Raw genomic sequence first — 14,300 nt, forward strand, 5'->3', positions numbered from 1 at the left:
CCATCACCAACTCCTGGAGCTTGCTCAAACTCACATCCATCAAGTCGGTGATGCCATCCAACCATCTCATCCTCTGTCGTCCCCTTCTCCTCCTGCCTTTAATCTATCCCAGTATCAGGGTCTTTTCCAATGAGTCAGGTTCTTTGCATCAGGTGGCCAAAGTATTGGAGTTTCAGTTTCAACATCAGTTCTTCCAATGAATATTCAGGACTGATCTCCTTTAGGATGGACTGGTTGGATCTCCTTGCAGTCCCAAGGACTCTCAAGAGTCTTGTCCAAAACCACAGTTCAAAAGCATCAATTCTTTGGCACTCAGCTTTCTTTATAGTCCAACTCTCATATCCATACATGCTGCTGCTGCTGCTAAGTCGCTTCAGTCGTGTCCAACTCTGTGCGACCCCATAGACGGCAGCCCACCAGGCTCCCCCATCCCTGGGATTCTCCAGGCAAGAACACTGGCGTGGGTTGCCATTTCCTCCTCCAATGCATGAAAGTGAAAAGTGAAAAAAGTGAAGTCACTCAGTCGTGTCCGACTCTAGCGACGCCATGGACTGCAGCCTACCAGTACCAGGCTCTTCCATCCATGGGATTTTCTAGGCAAAAGTAGTGGAGTGGGGTGCCATTGCCTTCTCCATCATCCATACATAACTACTGGAAAAACCATAGCTTTGACTAGACAGGCCTTTGTTGGCAAAGTAATGTCTCCGCTTTTTAATATGCTGTCTAGGTTGGTCATAACTTTTCTTCCAAGGAGCAAGTGTCTTTTAATTTCATGGCTGCAGGCTTTTAATTCCACCATCTGCAGTGATTTTGGAGACCACTCCCAAAAAAAGTCTCTGACTGTTTCCACTGTTTCCCCATCTATTTGCCATGAAGTGATAGGACTAGATGCCATGATCTTAGTTTTTGAATGTTGAATTTTAAGCCAACTTTTTCTCTCTTCTCTTACACTTTCATCAAGAGGCTCTTTAGTTCTTCTTCACTTTCTGTGAAGTTATATTAAGATGAGGTCATTCTGGAGGAGGGTGGGCCCTTAATCCAATATGACTGGGGTCCTCATAAGAAGAGGAGAAGGGATACAGAGACACACAGGGACAGGGTGGCAAGGTGATGACGGAGGCAGAGACTGGAGTGAAGCAGCTACCAGACAAGGAACGCCGAGGATCCCTGGTGGAGAAGAGCAACGAGGGGTTCTCCTAGCAGAATGCACAAGGCCTGCTGACACCTTCCCTTTGGACTTGTAGCTTCCAGAACTGAGCCTATACATTTCTGTCGCTTTAAGCTACTGGCTTTGTGGTGCTTTGTTACGGACGCTGTAGGAAACAGATGCAACATCCCACAGTCCGAAAGATCAGGCAGAAGTTACGAAGAATCTGAATAGCATACACCGAGTTCACACACCATTTCCCACCTCCCCGCCTTTGCTGTTCCCTCCACCTGGAAAGCCTATTTCTCCAAATCCACGGCAACAAAATCCTACTAAAGTTTTCAAGACATAGCTCAGATGTCTGACCTCTGACACCCGCGCTCCCCAACGCCACCACCACTCTTGAGTCTTCCACACTGGACACTTGTCTGTTCACGGGGTGTGCCTTCCCCATGGGTCCGTGAGCCCACGGAAGCCAGGGAGCTCTCTTATTCCTATCAGCGTCCCCACTACCCACAAAGAGACCTAGCACAGAAATACCCATCGGAACCAGAATTCAACTGCATCCATGATTAAATAGCTTCATCTCAGCTGTACCTCTAATATTTTCCCCACCTGTAAAGAAGGATGTGGAGCAAATATGACAAAATGTTAACATCTGTCAGCTCCAGAGAGTGAGCACACGGTGTCAGGTTATTTCCTGTACTTTTCGGAAGATTTGAAATAGTTCCTTACGAAAATGTTTTCAACCTGAAAAACCAGAGGTAACGGGCTGTACTGGGACACGGCCAGTCCATTGGAACATGGTTTACACTGGGAAAGGCATTTCTAGTTCAAAACACGTCATTTGAACACATTTTTTGGAACTCAGCCCACTCATGTGTTCGGGGCAGAGTAAAACGTCTTAAGGACCCACCTAGAGCTCCATTAATTATGCTAGTCTTGTTTTCATCATTACCAAAGTCTTAGGGGATTATGTGATTATTTCTTCTTTTCAGAAGAGGGAACTGAAATTCTGGGACTTGCCCAAGGTTGTACAGCTAATGCACTTTGGATCTAGGATTGAAACCAAGTTTATGTTGTTCCAAAGCTATGTAATAGTAGCAGTAATTTTGTCGCTGTTTAGTTTCCAAATTATGTCTAACTCCTTTGCAACCTCATGAACTCTAACCCACCAGGCTCCTCTGTCCATGGGATTTTCCAGGAAAGAATACTGGAGTGGGTTGGCATTTCTTTCTCCAGGGGATCTTCCCGACCCAGGGATCAAACCTGCTTCTCCTGCATTAGCAGGTGAATTCTTTTCTTTACCACTGAGCCACCAGGGAAGCAGTAATTTACACAACCTTAACTCTGTACTGGGACATATTAGCTCATTTCAGCCTCAGAACAACCCTGTGAGAACCCCTGTACACTCTCAGTGGGACTGTAAAAACTGGTGCAGCCACTATGGAAACCAGTATGAAGGTTCTCTCAGAAAACTAAAAATAGAACTACCATATCACTCAACAATTCCAGTCTTGGGAATATTAAACAAACAAACAAAAAAAAAACTCAAACAATAACTCGAATAGATACATTTGCATCTCAATGTTCACAGCAGCACTATTTACAATAGCCAAGATATGGAAGCAACCTAAGTGTCTATCTCAGATAAATGGATAAAGAAAATGTGGTGTAAACATACAATGGAAATATTCAGTTCAGTTCAGTTCAGTCGCTCAGTCATACCTGACTCTTTTTGACCCCATGAATCGCAGCACGCCAGGCCTCCCTGTCCATCACCAACTCCCAGAGTTCACTCAGACTCACGTCCATCGAGTCAGTGATGCCATCCAGCCATCTCATCCTCTGTCGTCCCCTTGTCCTCCTGCCCCCAATCCCTCCCAGCATCAGAGTCTTTTCCAATGAGTCAACTCTTCCCATGAAGTGGCCAAAGTACTGGAGTTTCAGCTTCAGCATCATTCCTTCCAAAGAAATCCCAGGGCTGATCTCCTTCAGAATGGACTGGTTGGATCTCCTTGCAGTCCAAGGGACTCTCAAGAGTCTTCTCCAGCACCACAGTAGATTACTCAGCCATAAAAAGAACAAAATAATGCCATCTGCGGCATCATGGATGGACTTGGAGGGTATTATGCTAAGTGAGAAAAGCCAGATAGAGAGGCAAATACTGTATGATATCACTTGTATGCATACAACCAACTCATTGGAAAAGGCCCTGATGCTCGGAAAGATTGAAAGCAGAAAGAGAAGGGGGCGACAGAAGATGAGACAGTTGGATGGCCTCACAGATTCAATGGACACAAACTTGGGCAAACTCTGGGAGATGGTGAAGGACAGGGAAGCCTGGCGTGCTACAGTCCATGGGATTGCAAAGAGTCAGACACGACTTGAAGACTGAACAACAACAACATCACTTATATGTGGAATCTAAAAAAAATACAACTTGTGAATATAACCAAAAAAAAAAAAAAAGGAAGAAGCAGCAGCAGCAGACTCACAGATACAGAGGACAAGCTAGTGGTTATCACTGGGGAGGAGAACAAGTTGGGGGTGGGACAATGGAAGGTACAAATTATTGGGTATGAATTAGGCTACAAGAATATATTGTACAACACAGGGAACACAGCCAATAGTTTGCAATAACTGTTAACAGAGTGCAGCCTTTAAAAATCATATAAAAATTTTAAAACAAAAAAGAACAACCTTGTGAGACAAAGCCTGTTCATATTGTCATCCCATTTTTACGGATGAGAAATATGAGGACAGAAGGGTTGAGGCACTTCCTCATGGCATTTCCAATCCTGGAGCCAGGATTGAACTTGAGCTGTCTCATGCCAGGTGCCTGCATGCCTAGCCCCATGGCTGTACTCTTTCTCCCTGGGGTCTCTCCCACCACGGAAGAACAGGTTGCTTCCTCCAAGAAAGACCCCCAACACCAGAGATGACATCCCCCCACTCCTGGAGAGCTCCGGAGGTCATGGTTCTGCCCCCAAACCCAAGAGGAACAGGCCGAGAGCAGGTCTGGATTGGGGGCAGGTGGGTAGATGGGCAGTGACTATGCAAGGTGAATGTTTATAGAGCAAAACCATCCAATAAAGAACTATCAGACTTCCTCTCCCAGTTATAGATCCCCCTGTGAACACATTTCCAAAAAATAAAGAAAAAAAAAGGGGGGAGACTCTCCAAGGATCTTTCTCACCTTCCTGCTTGCCTTCCTACCAGCCTTCTTTTCACGAACCTCATAGTGAGCACGGGGCTGGGTTTCACGTCCCACCATGTCCAAAGGCTGAAAATGGTGTTAAAGTGATAGGAGCCGGGGGCTTCCCTAGTGGTACAGTGGATGAGAGTCCGCCTGCCAATCCCTGGTCCGGGAGGTTCCCAGACGCCACAGAGCAACTGAGTCTGTGGGCCACAACTACAGAAGTCCTTATGCCTAGAGCCCACGCTCGGGAACAAGAGAAGCCATCGCAATGAGAAGCCCTCACACCACAGGTAGAGAGCAGCCCCGCTTGCCGCAACTAGAGAAAAGCAGCAACGAAGACCCAGCACGGCCAAAAATAAATAAATAAATTATAAACAAATAAAACAGCGGTAGCAGAGGCAGGGTGGCGGGGGGAGGCGCGGGGGGCGGAGATGGAGAACCACTACACCCCCTGCAGAATGGCTGGAATTCAAAAAAAAAAAAAAGGACTTCCCTGGTGGTCCAGTGGCTAAGACTCTGCACTCCCGATGCAGGGGGCCCAGGTTCGATCCCAGGTCAGGGAACTAAGAGCTTGCATGCTGCAACCAAGACCTGGTGCAAGCAAATTATTTTTTTAAAATACAATACTCTTTAAAAAGAAAAAGAAAGATTAACGAAGCCAAGGGCTTGCAAAAAGGCGGAGTGACTGGACACTTCCCATTCTGATTGGGGCTGCGGTTGCACAAGGATGCGTGCAGGCTGGTTCTTTACGACCAGTGCAACCTGGGAAGCCCCTACACAGGTGTACACACATATAAACACTCAGCAGGCTACATACTAAGGTGCACACATTTCGTACACACTGCATGGATGTTACACCTCAATTATTTTTACATTTTTTATGCAAAGTTTTAAAAAAGGAAGATGAGTAATATGCCTAAGGCAAAGTTCATAAAAGGCTAGAGGATGAGAACGTCTCCAGGACATTCTCAGAGCTATTATAGACACACTTGCATGGTGCCGAAAGGAGGTAACCAAGAATGAAGGGGGCAGACACGAGGGTGGACAGCAAACGGGGGCCATGCCCGAAGAAGCCCCAGTTGTCACGATTTGGGATTTCTCTAGGGCTTTTCACAAACTGCAAGCTCCTCACCTCTGAGAGCTGCCAATCAGAAAGGGCCTGTCGGGCCTCCGCCCATCCAAGCCGCAAGGAAATAATGGCAGGATTTGGTGTCAGTGGCATGAATAGAAGAATGCTGGACCTGAGGACAGTTGGATGAATGTGGAGGCGGAACCGGGGAGACAGGAGATTCCCTCCGTAGGTTTATCCAATGAGGGTGTCCGTCGTGATGCCAAGGGAGGGGAGGATGGGAGAAAGGATGACTCCTGCGGACCAGGCCAGAGGCAGAGGAGCTCTAGGAAGAGCTAATGAACGTCCCTTCCTTCCCATTAAACCAGGGGCTTTTACATAGCACGTAAAAACCCCACCAGCACCTCCTGGATGGTAACTCTGCTCCGCCTGGTTCATCTCTTCCAAATTGAAGCAGCAGAGCACCCTTTTTAATTAACAAGCCGTGTCCCTATTCCGTCGTATGTGTATTTAACTGCTCTACGCACCCTCCAGATGCCTTCAGGAAAGGATGAAAATTTTAAGAAGGTGGGAAGTGGGGCGGGGGGAGAAGCGGATAAAGGATGTCAAATGAACAGGTGCAGGCTTGTTAGTCACAGGGAATGCATAAATCTTTGAAATTAATTTCACTGATGGTTCATTTTTCATTAACGTTTTCCTGACCATTAAAAAAAAAAAGAAGTTTATTCTTCCTGCACCCCAGGGAATGAAGGCATATTCTTGGAGAGAGGATCAGACTCGAACACTTCACACAGGTTCTCAGAGATGGGGCCCCAGCATCAGGTCAGCGAGGCCCAGGACCCACTGAGAAGGGAGCCGGCTGCAGGAAGACCCTGGACCACAAGCTGGAGATAACAGACGTGGCTCCTTCACGCCCCCTGCTGGTAGACAGGCCACATGTCCTGGGCACATCTGGTCCTCAAGTCCTCCCAAGGAAGGGAAAGAAATCCTGCATCCCAGGACTGTTACAAACAGGAAATAAGTCAAAGGTGAAGGAGGAGAGCTTAGTCAACTGGGCACTGAACTCAGATATATTCATTAAGCTTTGGGTTTTTGTGTTTTTTTTATTACATGCTTGATTCAGGCAGATCATAAAAATTAACTCCTACTAAAATTAGAGTAATCTTTCAAAAAGAAAGAAAGGAAATGTAACTGGAAGGATCCAAGGGCAGCCAAGGAACTGGGGCAACCTAAGCGCATTTATCCTTGCTTCTTTTCATTCATTCATCTTTCATTATTCAATACGTGCTTTATGAGGTCCTGCCATGTGCCAGGTAGAATTTTAGGTGATGGGAACAAGATAAATATGATTGCTGCCCACTTCTAAACACACAGCCTGTTGAAGATTTTGGAGAGGTACACATTTTTTTTTTTTTAAGAATCCGTTCAATTTCTGTTTAAATATGTGTTCATTTGGCTGTGTCAGGTCTTAGCTGTAGCACGTGGGATCTTACTGCGTTGTACTGGATATTTCACTGCAGGGCACAGACTCTCTAGCTGAGGCTCATGGGCTCAGTAGTTTCAGCTCACGGGCTTAGTTTCTCCACAGCATGTTGCATCTTAGTTCCCAACCAGGGGTCGAACCTGCGTCCCTTGCATTGCAGGGCAGATTCTTAACCACTGGACTAGCAGGGAAGTCCCACACATCACATCTTTCTTAGTAATTGTGATAGTGGGGGAAAACATAGGTGAAACGCACACAGAAAAAAACATGGTATCCGTCAGCTATGGCTGCGTAACAAACCATCCGAAGAGGCACACCATAGTAAGTGATGATTCACATACTCTGCTGGAGCAGCTCTGATTCCAGGTTCAGGCCTGCAAGGACCCCAGGGCCTAAGGTGACTCCGTTCCATGTCCCTCCTTCCTTGGGCACCAGCAGTGACCCAGGGCATGTTTCTCACAGCCATGCTGGAAGTGCGAGAGAGCAAACCCAGCACAAACCTTTGCTCATGTTGGCTAACAAGCCTTTGGCCAATGCAAGGCCCAAAGCCAAGTAGGTTTCAGATTCCACGGCCCCATCCCTGATGATGGAGGCCACCTCTCCAGGGGGGGCTCTAGAGTCTACACGTCTAACAGAAGCCCCCTGAATCCTTACAACACATGAGTCCTCAGCACAGGGCTTGCCTGTTCCGTTCTGCACCTCATCTTTCTCCTCGGAGCTCCTCTGGCAGAATTTCCTGCAAGTCTACCATCCTTCAGAAATAATAATAATAAATAGACAATCTCTGAAACCATGTGCTTGGAGTCAGGACTTCTCGCATCCACCCCTAAACATCTCCAAGTCTGACCCATTTCTGAAGAGCCCCAGACATCTCTTCTGATGGTGGGCACACACATGCGACTTAGAACAACCAGTTCTGCTTTCTGCAAGCACCACAGCACAGGACAGAAGCCAGGATACAGCCAAAGAGACACCCTCTCACATCTCGGTGACCTCCACCCTATGCAAGCACCATGTTTCTCCATTAGGAAAACCTGGGAGGAATGAAAGTGAGGAAGGAAATGGAGTTGTACAACCTGAACCCCAAAGTTCAAAGTCACATCACATTTTCACAACTCCAGGCACAAGTGTCAACTGTTGATCATTTCTATGGGGGCTGAACCTACAGGTAAAACAAAATCAAAAGCCCAAATATCTTGACTGTGAATTATCAGTGTGTAAAGATTTGACCCATGTTCCATTATGATTACCTGTGATTGATACAGGAAAACCCCCCTGATTCCAAAATGGCCAAGGTGGAAAGGAAAGTCTTGTCTCTATCAGGGAAGTGTTAAAATATAAAGCACAGGAAAGAAATCGGTTTGTTTTTACTTTCAAGTACAGGCACTAAAAAAGAAACAACGAAGCATCGCTGAGTGGAAGCCGGTTCAGACCTGCTTACTCCTAACCTATTTACATGTCACGCATCTGGCCCACTTCCCCAGCTTAAAGTACAAAAGGAGGTCGGCCTCCCTTTTCATATTCAAATCCAATTACTCTGGGAGCAGAAATTGGTTCAACCTCTTTGGAGGGCAATTGGGGAAAGCAGGTCCCCAAATTTGAAACGTGCTTCCCTTTGAACTCAAGAATTCTCCCTCCAGGAATCCCTCCTACATAAAGATCTAAGAGTTTGTTAGAGTGTGGTTTGTGGCAGCATTGTCCGGGGGAGAAGCGGGAGCGATTTGACTGCCAGCTCACAGGGGATTGGCTGAAAAGGAGGAGGTGGGTAGACGTGTTCTCGGTCTGGAAAACTGTCTAGACAATCATCGAGGGGTAAGAGAATGTCACGAAACCACCCAGACAGCACAATGGCATTCAAAAATACACTCGCCATATCTATTTATACCTATAGATACGTCTATACCTTTATGTCTGTGTCTTGATGCAAATCTGTATCTACATATATAGAGAGGTGCCTACATCTGAGCCATAGCGATCTATCTATATCTACATCTGTTTATATCTATCCGTGCCTAGATCTATATTCGTATTTATATAATAGTCTGAGAAAGAAATTATCATCGAGGGACAAGGAGAAAGGAAACATTTCATGGATCACTCCAAATACCGGGTTGGCCAAAAAGTTTGTACGATCTTGCAGAAAAGCCTGAACGAACTTTTTGGCCAACCCCATGGTGGCGCTAAGTAGTAAAGAACCCACCTGCCAACGCAGAAGATGTAAGAGACGCGGGTTCCATCCCTGGAGGGGGAAGATCCCCTGGAGGAGGAAAGGGCAAACGCTCCAATATTCTTGCTTAGAGAATCCCATGGAGAGAGGAGCCTGGCAGGCTGCAGAACATGGGGTCGCAAAGAGTTGGACACGACTCAAGCAACTTAGCACGCAGTATTTCTCAGGCCGTCAGAGTGTTTTCATCTATTTGCGTGTTTTACATATGCATGAACATGTGTATGCATGATGTAATTCTCAAATTCACATGGCCCTGAGTCAAGCCCGGTATCCCAGGGAGAAGGTCTTTCTTCCTGCTCCAGGGTTCCCCAGGAGCCATGATCGCACCAGGAATGCCAGTCCCCGTGGCTCTCCTGCTATTTCAGGAATGTCATTCCAGGAATGCCAGGAGTGTGTCACAGGAGAGAGACACAGCGCCATGCAGTGGCCCGTGGAGGGATCCTTCTGGGCGCACACTGGCCCGAGGCCAGCCGCCCGCAGCTCCATCCTGAAGGAAGACGCCCACCACGGGGCACAGGGCATGTGTTGGCTTTGCTCCCACTCTTGGAAGGAGTTCAGAAGTTGGGGGATCCCTTCAGAGGGTGGCTGGCCTCTCTGCGCCGTGGTGGAGCGGTTGAGGTTGACTTCTCCAGTGGCCGAGGCAGAGCTGAACCTGAAAGATGAGGCCACCTTGACCTGCATGAGCCAGACCACAGGGCGAGAGCATCCTCTCAGCTCAGAGAGGTGGTGGCGCTCAGCTGTGACCCCATCGGGTCTTGGTTTACAGAAGCCTCAACCCCGGTGGAGAGGAGAAGGTGAGGACCCTGCAGACAAAGGTGATGGCTGGTCCACGGGCCCAGGGGCTGAGGGCTCAACTCAGACAGCAAGTTACTTTGCCTGCAGAGTGGAAACTGTGAGCCAAGGCCTTTACAGTACACAGTGTGCTCACATGTGCACACACACACACACACATACACGCACACACACACACACAGAAACACACACTCATGTTCACATGCACATGCCAGCAGTCAGGGCTTGCCAAGCCCCGTCTCAGAAGCAGACCCTGGGGACTTCCCTCGTGGTCCAGTAGTGAAGAATCTGCCTGCCAGGACAGGGAACCTGGGTTCGATCCCTAGTCCGGGAAGATCCCTACATGCCTCAGAGCACCTAAGCCCATGAGCCACGACTACTGAAGCCCACATGCCCTAGAGCCCATGTTCCGCAGCAAGAGAAGCCACTGCAATAAGAAGTCCCATGCAGCAAAGAAGACCCAGCACCGCCAAACATCGATCAATAAAAATAATGTATAGGATGAGGGCCCACCCTAATGACCTCATCTTAACTTGATCACCTGCAGAGTCCCTGCTTCCTAACAAGGTCACAGCCACAGGTACAGGGCTGGGACTTCAACACGATCTAACTCGTAAGATACCCACCCCGGCTCGTCCAGCCAAGCACAAGCCAGCAAGGAAGCCCCAGGCAGGGTCCCAGGTGTCACAGGCACTCAAAGATCAGAGGCCCTGGGACCGAGGGGATGTGGGCACGACACCAAGAGCGTCTGCTCCAGCCTCCGAGCTTGTGAGACGTCTTCTCCTGGCCGTGCTTTCAAAGCCAAACAAATTGGTTTAGGGCCGAAAAGGCCATCAAGCCCTCAAGCATGACTAAAAGATTAAGCGCCATGCCTTAAAACCAAAACCCAAGTGTTCCCTCGGCTCAACTGCCAAGCGGTTATCTGCCAAGTGACAGGAAATGCCTCCCTAAAGGCCCTTCACATCATTTTATTAAAAGTTGCAGTGATGTCTACAGCTGAACCCGAGTCATGCTGGGAAGGCCATTAGGTTAATTAAAATATGAGGACAGCTCACCATCTACTCTTAATTAACAAACGAGGTCCCACTGCCAACTCAGCAAAACGGAGAGCCGGCCCACGACCGTCTGGGGCAGTTGAGGTGCTCAGAGCATCCTTCCACAGCTGACAGCTGGGCAGAACGTAAAGGGGGACCTCGGGGCCTGGGCAGGAGGATAATTCTTACTGCATGCAAGTTGGAGGACCTCCAAGACAGGTCTTTTTATCATCAAATATCTATCATTCTGTAATATCTCTTCATCTGTCTTCCCCAAGCTCACATGCACACTCCAGGACTTCCCTGGCAGTCCTGTGGTTAAGAATCCGCCTGCCACATGGACACATGCTGTATTCAAGATGGATAACCAGGGCCTTCCCTAGTGGTCCAGGGGTTAGAACTTCACCTTCCAATTCTGGGCTTCCCTTGTGGCTGGTAAAGAATCTGCCTGCAGTGTGGGAGACCTGGGTTCAGTCCCTGGGTTGGGAAGATCCCCTGGAGAAGGGAATGGCTACCCACTCCAGTATTCTGGCTTGTAAAATTCCCTAGACTGTGTAGTCCATGGGGTCACAAAGTGTCGGACATGACTTAGTGACTTTCACTTCACTTCCAATGCAGGGGGTGCCGGTTCAATCCCTGGTCAGGGAGCCAGGCTCCCATAAGCCTCAGGGCCAAAAATCCAAAAAACATAAAACAAACGACTATGGTAACAAATTTAATAAAGTCTTTAAAGAAAAAAGCTTTTGGGAGAAGGAAATGGCAACCCACTCCAGTATTCTTGCCTGGAGAGAGGAGCCTGGTGGGCTACAGCGCATGGGGTTGCAAAAGGGTAAAACACAACTCAGCAACTCAACAACAATGGAGCCACCATCTCATGAGCAAGTGCACACCCACGTTGGAACCTTATGTTTCACAAGATTCATCTCTTGAGAAATGTACAAGTTAATCTTTTCTGAGCTTTTTCTTTTCCATTGACTCTTTATCCTGGTGTTTAATAAGATTTTGTTTTTTATAAAATTTAACTTGAAGGCTAAAAAAAAAAGGCTTTTAAAAAATAAATAAAATGGATAACCAACAAGGACCTACTAGCACAGAGAACTCTGCTCAACACTATAGGGCAGCCTGGATGGGAGGGGAGTTTGGGAGACATTGGATACGTGTTTATGGATGGCTGAGTCTTTTTGCTCTCCATCTGAAACCATCACAACATTGTGAATACAAATAGAAAGTTTAAAAAAAAAAAGAAGAAGAAGCCGCCTGCCGATGCAGCGGACACGCAGGATCCCTAGTTCAGGAAGATCTCACATGCCACGGGGCAACTAAGCCATGAGCCACGACTGAACCTGTGCTCTAGGGCCCATGCTTCATGACTAGAGAAACCTGTACCCCGCAACTAGAGGGTAACCCCCACTTGTGGCAACTAGGAAAAGCCTGTGCACAGTAACAAAGGCCCAGCCCTGCCAAAAATAAAATAAGTAAATGTTAATAAATGCAAAATGTGTGCTCCAGAGGGTGGCCACTCAGGCTACTGTGCTCAGGACCTCGTTCCTGCGAGGACAGAACCGCAGCACTGAAACGGGGCGGTGCACGCACGCACGGGACAGGTGGCGCGTCCAGCTGCGGGAAAGCAGCGATCTGGTCTGCTGTGTTCGCGGCCGTGTCCCCAGGGCTACCGTGCCCGACACACAGCAGACCCTGAATCAATATTAACTGAAAACATGAATGAGCACAGGAATGAATGAGGTGATGAATGAATGAGTTCCTCCCGATCTCTAATCCCACAAAGAAAGCAATGCAAGAGCCTGGTTTCATGCTTGGTTTTTCCTTTATGCAGACACACATATATGAGCACACATATATTAATAACAGTAGTATTAAGGAACTGTTGATTGAAACCATCTGCCTTGGCCAGGCCCACTTGCCTGAGCTGTCTCAACAAAGAACGTGGTGTTGCAGCCAAAAACTAACCGGGAGAAGTCAAGAGGGGCCAAAAGAGGGAGGAGACAACCAACCTCCCATAGTCCTTCTTTTTTTTTTTTTTTTTTTCCCAGAGTCCTTCTTGCCGGAACCGATCTTGGCTAAGACATGCGCCACCAGGAAGGACCCTGAATCAGACTATGGGCCATGCAAGGCAATTGGCCAGAGACAACCTGGAAACTAACGCCATCTCCATAAATCCTGAATCTTCGAGCCATGAGGCAGAGCAGTTCTGGGTTTCCTTACCCTCCTGCCCTCCGCCCAAGTGCCCCTCCCAATAAAGTCTCTTGCTCTGTCAGCACATGTGTCTCCTCGGACAGTTCATTTCTGAGTGTTAACCCCCGGCATGGGTCCTCAAAAGAAAAAAGAATCACGTCACAGGCACAAATCAGCAATTTGCTTTTTCACTTAATAATATATAGTACCTCTCTCTCCAGATCAATACATATAGATCCACCTACTTCTTTTCAATGGTTTGTGATGTTCCATAATATTGAATGTGCCGTAATGTATTCTATTATTCAATTATTGGAAAAGTTATGTTTCCAATTTTTTTGCAGGCAAACAACGCACCAGTGAATATCTTTGTGCACATATCCTGGTTTCCCAGGTGGCTTAGTGGTATAAAGAATCTGCTTGACAATGCAGGAGACGCAGGAGACTCGGGTTTGATTCCTGGGCCAGGAAAATCCCACATCCAGTATTCTTGCCTGGAAAAATCCTATGGACAGAGGAGCCTGGTGGGCAGCAGTCCATGGGGTCACAGAGAGTCAGACATGACTGAGCACACACAGACACAGCACACACATGTCATAAGTGAAAGTGAAAGTCACTCAGTTGTGTCCAACTCTTTTCGATCCCTTGGACTGTAGTCCATGGAATTCTCCAGGCCAGAATACTTGAGTGGGTAGCCTTTCCCTTCTTCCTGGGATTTTCCCGACCCAGGGATTGAACCCAGGTCTCCCACATTGCAGGCAGATTCTTTACCAGCTGAGCCACAGGGAAGCCCAAGAATACTGGAGTGGGTAGCCATTCCCTTCTCCAAGGCATCTTCCTGACCCAGCAATTGAACCCAGGTCTCCCGCATTGTAGGCAGGTTCTTTACCAACTGAGCCACCAGGAAGTCTCAACATGCTGGCAATATTTTTTTTTTTTGGTATCATGATAGATTCCTAAAGCTCAGGGGGACCTTTAAATTTAAAGACATCAGGGCTGACCTGGGTTAAGACAAAGCAGAGAAAGGTCACCCCAGTCTGGCCCCAGCAAGACTGTGAGATAAGAAACCCAGTAAGTAAACCTCTTAGATGTTCACTTCCGCAGCTCTCACTCAGGGCTGAGGTGTGTGTAAGGCACTGATAATGACCTGTTG

General features: G+C 47.7%; 1 non-coding gene across 1 annotated transcript; it reads left to right on the forward strand.

Annotated features, from left to right (window-relative positions):
- Positions 1 to 4,839: 4,839 nt before the first annotated feature.
- TRNAG-CCC lies at positions 4,840 to 4,912 on the forward strand. The gene has a single exon. It is a non-coding gene; the product is annotated as a tRNA-Gly (tRNA).
- Positions 4,913 to 14,300: the final 9,388 nt, after the last annotated feature.

The sequence above is a fragment of the Bos indicus x Bos taurus genome, chromosome 25 (assembly GCF_003369695.1).
Source record: "Bos indicus x Bos taurus breed Angus x Brahman F1 hybrid chromosome 25, Bos_hybrid_MaternalHap_v2.0, whole genome shotgun sequence".
NCBI lineage: Eukaryota > Metazoa > Chordata > Mammalia > Artiodactyla > Bovidae > Bos > Bos indicus x Bos taurus.